We start from the raw sequence: 8641 nt of genomic DNA on the forward strand, positions 1-8641 counted from the left end.
AAGTAACTGTTTATGTATTTTGTTTATGGTGTATCATTCTGTATGTACATTTTATGAGTGTCTTGTAAGCTGCATCTTTTGATGTAGAGTAGGAAACAAACTATATATCTAATAGGGCAGTGGTTTTTAACCCTTTTTGTATCAAAGCCCATTATTTATTTGGCTTTTGAGCCACGAACCACCATTTGATGAGATTAAAGCCTCTCAGAGTCAAATTTAGGCCCACAAACTTATTTTGTTGTCGTTGGATGTTATATTTTGTCCACAATTCCATGATGTATTGATGTTGGTATACCATTAGAGAATGTAGAAGAATTTGCTTGTTATCTCTCCTAATTGTGTGGACTTCGTAAATTAAGTCATGCATGTTTAACAATAATTTAACTCTAGGGAGCGTAAAATGAAACCAAATGGACCCATATGGGTCAATTTGGCTTCATTTGGTTACCAACTCTTGTTCAGCTGGGGACTAAGGCTGAACGATTAATCGTTTTCAAACCGAAATTGCGATTTGAAACCACGCGATTAGCAAATCGCAAAGGCTGCGATTTAAAAAAAAAAAATCATAATCAACCCGGAGCGCGTCTGATCCAGTATTTACAACACGGCTATACTGTGCTCTCTATTCTAACCAATCAGAAGTGTCCCTGCAGTGCATGTGACTGCAGTGCATGTGTACACGCGCTCCCAGTGCCCAAAACAAAGTCATCATTTACGTCTACTCTGCCTTCAGTGCGTTGATGCTAATGCTACCATGCTAGCAGCAGAGGAGCAGATGCAAGCATAGCGTCTGCGGAGCCCGAATAAACTTTCTGAAGTCCGCACAATTTAATCCCAAAGAGATCAGGCACTTCGGGGATATGGCATTATTTTGGTTTTGACGTTACAGCCGTCCAACAAGAGAGTTTTGTGCAAGACCTGTCATGGTACAGCGACAGTCAAAACATCCCGCAGCAACACCACAAACCTTCCCATGGCACGGGCGCTGTCCTGCTGTCATGTCCCCTGTTTATTTTATTAATGCTACATTTTCGTCGTCGTCCCCGATTCTGGTGAACCGGTCCCCATTGTGGTGCATGTACATTTGTAATGATTTGTCTAAGCGAGGTCCGCGAAATTGTACCGAGATCCGAGAGCCATCATTAAAAAAAAGCTTACACCAGGACCCGTGGTGGGAAAATAGCCGGCCAACAAGCTCATAAACATTAAAGTTAAAGTTATGAGCTTGTCTTAAACCTCAGACAAAATTATCTCTAATAATTGATAGCCTAATTCTGTCATCACATCTGTCAAAATGTAGCCTACACTTATGCAATGCATATGCTTTTATTTGGTTAAAAAAATCCCACCCGTGTGAAGTGAGGGGCGCTCTTATCATCGTACATCATCATGACGTAAAATAGACACTAGGCCTATTTCTTTGCTCAGACAATGACATAAAATTGTCAATGGGAATGTAATGTTTGTGTAGGACGTTTGTGGACATACGTGCACTGGATTTAGGAGGGGCTACTGCCCCTCAAAAACAAATAAATCAATTGAACATAATATCTAAATGTGAATATTAAATGAGAATCACAATATTGTGCTCTGATGATTAGATAACTGTAGCCTAATAGCAATTGCACTTAAATAGAAAAAAATACATTGCATTTATGGTCTGTATCCAGAGAGCTATACAATTATTTCTAACATTACAATTTTAACACACATTCTTATTGTAGTTAATTAAACACAGGTCAATTTGGTTAGCCTACATTATTTTGAGCTGTCTCACATCCTGTGAATCCTGACATCACTGCCTGGTAAAGTAAATTAATGGTATGCCATTTGGTAATGTTTCATTACTTTTTAAATGGACACAGTGAATACTAAATTGAAGCTTTACTTTTTAAGTGGTGCAACCACTTCATTATGGAGCTTTGTGTGTCTGTGGGTGGGTGGGTGGGTGGCTGGCTGGCTGGGTCTGTCCGAGCACGAAAATAGCATTTGGTTGGTTTTCACAACCAAGTGTCACTGTTGCGCAGCCTAACACACACACATACTAACTGTATAGGCCCTATATGATGATTTTGGGTGTGACATTACAGTACAGCAGGGTTCCCCAATAAATTTTCCTCAAGGGCCATATTTTGACTAGGGAACCAGGCTGGGGGCCGAGTCCGCACGCGTGAAAAATTGGGTTTTTTATTTTTTCATTCATTAATAAAAAATTGTTCTCAACCAGTGGTCCGGGGACCACCAGTGGTCCTTGAGGGGGTGCCCAGTTTGACATGTATAGGCTACTGACCCCCATTTAATGCCATTTATATCTGGGACACCCCCCCAAAACAAAACACTTTTTTTGAAATTCTTCCAGGGGCCACAAGGGGGTGCTCCGCGGGCCATTTGCCGCCTATTGGGGAACCCTGCAGTACAGTGACTGTACAGTACAGTACAGTATAGGGACCCCCTGGGGACCCACACACGGTAACTCTTTCTCGACCGTTTCGGACGCGGGGCGGCTCGCCTAAACCGGGCCGGCACCCTGGGCACGTTCCTGTGGGTCTGGAAGTTTCGGGGACCCCCCCGGGGGCGCCCACACGGAGTTGCACCACTTACTTCACACGGGTGTGATTTAAAAAAAAATTATCGCGAGTCAAATCGCAATCGCAATATTGGTCAGAAAAATCGCAATTAGATTTTTTCTCAAAATCGTTCAGCCTTACTGGGGACCACGGGAACCCCCTCAAGGACCACTGGTTGAAAACCCACTGTAATAGGGTATTGCCTCTGGACAAAGTGAGTGCCTTTTTAGAGGGAAAGAACATCTCATGTTTACAGGGTTAGATATTCTCCACTTAGGAGTTGTGTGTGTATTGTATGTATATACTGGCTTGGCTACGTTGGCTGTCCCTAACTGTATGAGTAATGTGAACATCTGCGGCTGAATAATGTTTATATAATTTAATTATCTGTAATGTTTATAATAATGTTTATATAACTATAATTATAATGCTTATATAATATAATTCTCTCTCTCTCTCTCTCCTCCTCCCCCCCATAGATATGGCAGTTATAGTCCAGCAGCCAGCCATGTATCGATCCCCAGACGGTTTGAAGAACCAGGTTTGGAGTACCAACCTTTGTGGCTGCTGTGAGGACCTGAGCACCTGTGAGTGTCTTGAAATCCCTCAAAAATAATATTCCGCATGTGAATTGGGACCCCCACACGGTAACGCAAAGGTCATTTCTCAAGGTTTTTCCAAAAATAATCAAATTACAGTACAGAGCACAAGTATATTGCACCGCTCAGTTCACACAGGTGTAATTTTTTTAAAGGTTTAATTCCTTTCTCCCTTTTCAATTTGCAGCGAAAGGGAAGAAATAAACCGACTGCAATTATACAGTAATTATATTTCACCCGTTATGATAGCAAATATGTATACAGCCTAATTCAAATTCCTTAAAGTTCAAATTAGAGAACGTTAATTAATGTAGGTGAATGAATACATTACTGAGTAAAAAATAAGTTATCTGGGAAAGAAAAATTACACCTAGAAAGAGCCCTAAACCAGAGGTGTAAAATTGTGTAAAATTGCTAAATACAATGCAAGTACATATCGATACAATCAATTGTTTGCATTGTAAAATGATTTGATACCAATTATTTGCATTGCAAAACGATACGATACGGTACAAAGTTGAACGATACGATATGTTGCTATTTACATAGCAAAAATACGTGTTGACATTAAAATCTATTTTTCGATGCAGTTACTGTATCGTTACATCCCTACCTGAAACCTGTTAGGCAACCAAACCTGTGTGTGTGTGTGTGTGTGTGTGTGTGTGTGTGTGTGTGTGTGTGTGTGTGTGTGTGTGTGTGAATGCGTGCGTGCGTGTGTGTGTGTGTTTATAGTAAATGGGCACCATGTCTTTCACTTCATCAGAAATCAGACGACATACTTACAGTTTCACTTTTACAGAATTTAATCTATGCCTACTTTCAATCCCCATTGTGCCGTTCTGGTTGCAGCCTTGCCCGCATATATCGTAGCTCCATATTTCATCTTTTTTGCCAATACAAATATAAATTAACTATTTTATGCTTTGTCATTGATGCCTGAAGAAGGCCGCAGGCCAAAACGTTGCTTTGACTCTTAAAATAAAAACCTCTTGAACCAGCAAGTGGCAGTGTGCGGGTCTCCCCCCTCCTCTAAACGTCTGCTGCTCTGCTACCAACGCACCTGCTGAAAATTAAACGGGGTGTGCTGACGTCTTCTCTCTATATGCATGGTCAAATGCGTTATTGGGCATTGGCTATTTTTGGTATTTCTGAACGTTTTTATTAACAAGAGCTTGTGACAAAATCATAAATATATTGGATCCATTTGAATCTGTCCATCTCATGCCGACGTACCGGTCTATATTTAAATTCTGTAAACCGGTGAAAAAGACAGTAAATGTGTGGTCTATAGGGACGCAACTCAGGAGCTAAAAGGGATGCTTCCTATACCGAGTACGGACTGGGACATTTTCTTTGAGGATGCAAACATTGACACAGCTACCGCTGTTGATATGATAGTGCCACAGAAAGTTATAACAAAGTATCCGAATAATGGACCATACCTCACAAATGGAATCAAGGAGTGTATACATAGGAAAAAATCAGATCAGGAGACACAAAAGCAACTGAACATACAACTGAAAGAATCCAGAAGGAAGTATAAGGAGCGAGCGGAACAGGACTTTGCCAATTCGAACACCAAAAGACTCTGGGACTCCATTAGGGAGATGACAAATATGAAGTTGGAGAAAAGGCCCAGTTTTGCTCTAGATGAGAGCGCCAGGGCGAATGAGCTTAATGTGATACTTCTCAGGGATGCTATGAAGTGATTAATTAATTGAATTGTGATACTGTTAATGACATGATAGTGATAGATCTAGACACAGTGTGTAAAGTGTTTAAAACCATACAGACTAATAAAGCGACAGGACCAGACGGAATGCATTGCTAAAAACATATGCTGAGGAATTAGCTCCAGCCTGGCACATTGCTTTTCCAGCTTTCATTAGACTCACAAGTTCACAACACATACAGCACCAGAGCTTTGGAGAAAGGAGGTAGGACCTCGACTAGACCAGTATCAATTTGCATATTCTAAAAACGCAGTACATGCGATGCAATCTCTACAGTAGCTCATCTCACTTTGAAACACCTGGAAAGAAGGTAGCATATGCCAGATTACTTTTTATTGACTTCCGCTCGGCCTTTAATACGATACATCCAGACATTCGCTCAGGTAGATGTGAACCCCTTCATAATTACATTGTAATTTTCCTTTCTCTCTAGGAGACCACAGAGGGTGAGATTTAACTCAGTGCGCAGCGCTCAGAGGAGACCCTCTGTAGTACAGGGGTGCCCCAAGGATGACTGTTCCACCTTTCTGTTTACTTTGTATACGGACGACTGTGTCAGCTCACATCCGAAGTTTGTTATCAAGTTTTCAGATGACACCGTGATACATAGTCTGCTCAATAGTGATAACATACTCAGCCAAGCCATTTTTTTTTAATCGATGGGTGGTCCAGCTCTCTATATGGGTGGGCCGCGGCCCACCCGTAGCTGCGTGCCAGGTTCTGTGTTACTTGGCGTTTTTCTTTTATTTATTTTTTTCTGATGACTGGAGACAAATAAAGACAACCAATTGAACCTTGAACACGGGTTCTCGATTTCCTGAAAAGTAACGGTTTTGTATACAAGGTTTCAGACCCGACATTGACAATATTTTCATTTTCTGTCTGTGTCCCTGACAGGCTGTCTTGGTTTCTGGTGCCCATGGTGTTTGGCTTGTCAGAATCACTCAGAGTTTGGAGAATGTCTGTGCATGCCTTTGGTGGACATGCTATGGGCTGTCCCTGCCACTTCTCTTGCCATGAGAACTGCTTTGAGAGAGAGGTACCACATACAGGTAAATCTCACACAGCGATGGTTTATAGCACTTTACAGAGCCACCTGTGCCTGAAGAACTAGGGCAAGCAAATATTATATGAGACATTCGTTCCTATCACATTCTTTGTCATCATAAGTCATAGACTCATAATGCAATGACAATGTCATTTTCAAAATAAACCGATGTTACCGCTTGCGGTTTATTCAATTGCGGTTATTTATTCAATGCCTAGGCGAAAAGTAGGCCTACATATTTTGGTGTCTTATCAAACTTCATCCAATACAGATTTGATGGTTAATATTTGTCGATTCATGGGGCGCCCGCTGGCCTAGTGGCCCCAGAGCAGCTGGCTATTCATAATGTAAGTGCACAGTCAAATAATCACATTTATCGTCATAACTATTCATAAGTGCAGTCAAATAATCACATTTATCGTCATAACTATTCATAAGTGCACAGTCAAATACTCATCACATTTATCGTCATAACTATTCATAAGTGCACAGTCAAATAATCACATTTATCGTCATAACTATTCATAAGTGCACAGTCAAATTCAAAGTGTTCAGTGTGTGAAAGTGTAAAATGAGCCCATGCAAATTACATTTATACAGTAGAAGAGAAAAAACAAGCACTCTGTCTAAATAATGCAGTTTACCAGGTGCACGGCTCACGAATAATCACTGTAAAATAGAGAAATAGCCAGCACTCCGAAGTCCTTCTGGTACATTTATTTCATTGTGCAGCACGCACAAACAGACAAATCACGGACACGTTTCGGCGTCAAAGCCTTCCTCAGCGTGTTACATGTACTGTATACCGTGTATTTATCTGTGATGTAATGGCTTAGGGTCGACGACAGAGTACAGCATCTTGCAATGGGTCTGGTCCACAAGATTCGATACACCACCAAGATACCCATGTACCTGTCTAGATACTTCCTTAATGTTAACGAAGTCCACACCCACAACACCAGAGGGAGTGCAACGAAACATGTACAACCCAGATTCGGCACAAACAAGGGACTAAATTCTTTTCGCTCCTATGCCACCAAAATGTGGAACGCCCTACCAACAGTCATTAAGACATGCTAATCCCTTGACTCCTTCAAAACCGCTCTCAAAAGGGCACCTACGGATGGCTGCAATTCGAAACTGGCCCCCGTAAAATCAGAATCGCCCCCCACCCCCCCCTTTTTCCCTCACAGTATATATTTATTTTCCCTTTTTACCTCCATTATGATGAATTCCTGTTCTGTTCTTTGTCTATATAGGTGTCTATTTGTACGTCTCTAAATGTATTGAACATGGTGGACCCTCTTGTAAACAAGTGTAATGCTTAATTGGGTCGTCCACTCACAGTTAACAGCCTTTGTATTGAGTTTGTGCTTGAAATGTACTGTAATTCTGCAAACTGTTAATAAATATTTCAATCAATCAATCAAACCGGCTGTGTCAACTGACGAGCACACATGACATGAAGTGAAATGGTGATGTCTCTGTGACTCTCCCTTCTGCCTGTCTCCTCAGGGTGACATGTGTAATGACTGCATAATTGTCACTTGCTGCCCCTGCCTTGCCTGGTGCCAGATGGGCCGCGAGATGAAGAACCGCAGACAGACCATCCTTACCACCACTCACTCAACCACAGTGTACAACACTGTAACAATCCCCTCAGTAACAATCCCGGAGACCAGAACCACATATGGTTGACCGGAAAATAGCCGGTCGACAAGCTCACGTTGCGTGGAAAAATAGGGATGCACCGAAAGGGAAATTCTTAGCCGAAACCGAATACCGAATATAGGAAACAGTTGGCCGAAAACCGAATATCCGAATATGATTAATATTATATATCTTTTTTCCTACCATTGCTGTCATGGCCGTACCTTAAAGCTACCTGATTTATGGCAAAAGAAATAGGCCGAAAATGCATTTTTAGCAACAACATATTACTATAATAACACTCCACAATCATAATCCGTGGAAACCCTTGATCCACAGCCTGGGGGTCCACAATCTCCACTTAGAAGTTTATTGACCTCTGATCAAAGTTAGGAGCCCTTGCATAAAACTAGGTACAGGTACGCATGATGGTTTTGACTCTTATCTTTCTGTTTCCATTTGTCATGCGTGACATCACATCACAACTATGCAAGGTCTAAGATTTCTCATCTTACCAAACAAAAGAGTTTGTTTGGTACGGTAGAACTGGTAGAACTTGATCTCCTCCTGACCTTTAACTTAAAGGGGAAAACCACCCATTTTCAACATTTTACTATGTCATTAATATACCTTAGAGCTGTTGTGTGGAAATAATAAAAAAGTCCCCCCATTCTGTGTTTCCGAGAACTGTAATTATGAAAAAAATCATTAACATGGTGAAACACATCATCAAGATGTGATTCACCATGTTAATGATTTTGTTCAGACCTCTAGTTCTAGGAAACACAGACTGGGGGGACTTTTTATTATTTCCACACAACAGCTCTAAGGTATATTAATGACATAGTAAAATGTTGAAAATGAGTGGAATGCCCCTTTAAGGCGACTTCCGCCTAAGCCGTTTTCTTACCATAATATGATAATCCATTGATCACTGAAAAAAACAAAAAAAACAAAAACAAAAATCTCCATTCTGAGCATTCCTCAGCATTTACTCGCACGGCGGGTCAAACGCTAGATCTCTTCTTCAATCACACGGAA

At 41.2% G+C, this 8641-nt stretch overlaps 1 long non-coding RNA gene across 1 annotated transcript; it reads left to right on the plus strand.

The window, feature by feature from the left end:
- Nucleotides 1-3044: 3044 nt before the first annotated feature.
- On the plus strand, nucleotides 3045-7683 carry LOC306924745. Its single transcript, XR_013790203.1, has 3 exons — nucleotides 3045-3154; nucleotides 5800-5954; nucleotides 7466-7683. It is a non-coding gene; the product is annotated as an uncharacterized lncRNA (long non-coding RNA).
- The last annotated feature ends 958 nt before the right edge of the window (nucleotides 7684-8641 follow it).

This window comes from Electrona antarctica (genome assembly GCF_951216825.1).
Source record: "Electrona antarctica genome assembly, chromosome: 1".
Taxonomy (NCBI): domain Eukaryota; kingdom Metazoa; phylum Chordata; class Actinopteri; order Myctophiformes; family Myctophidae; genus Electrona; species Electrona antarctica.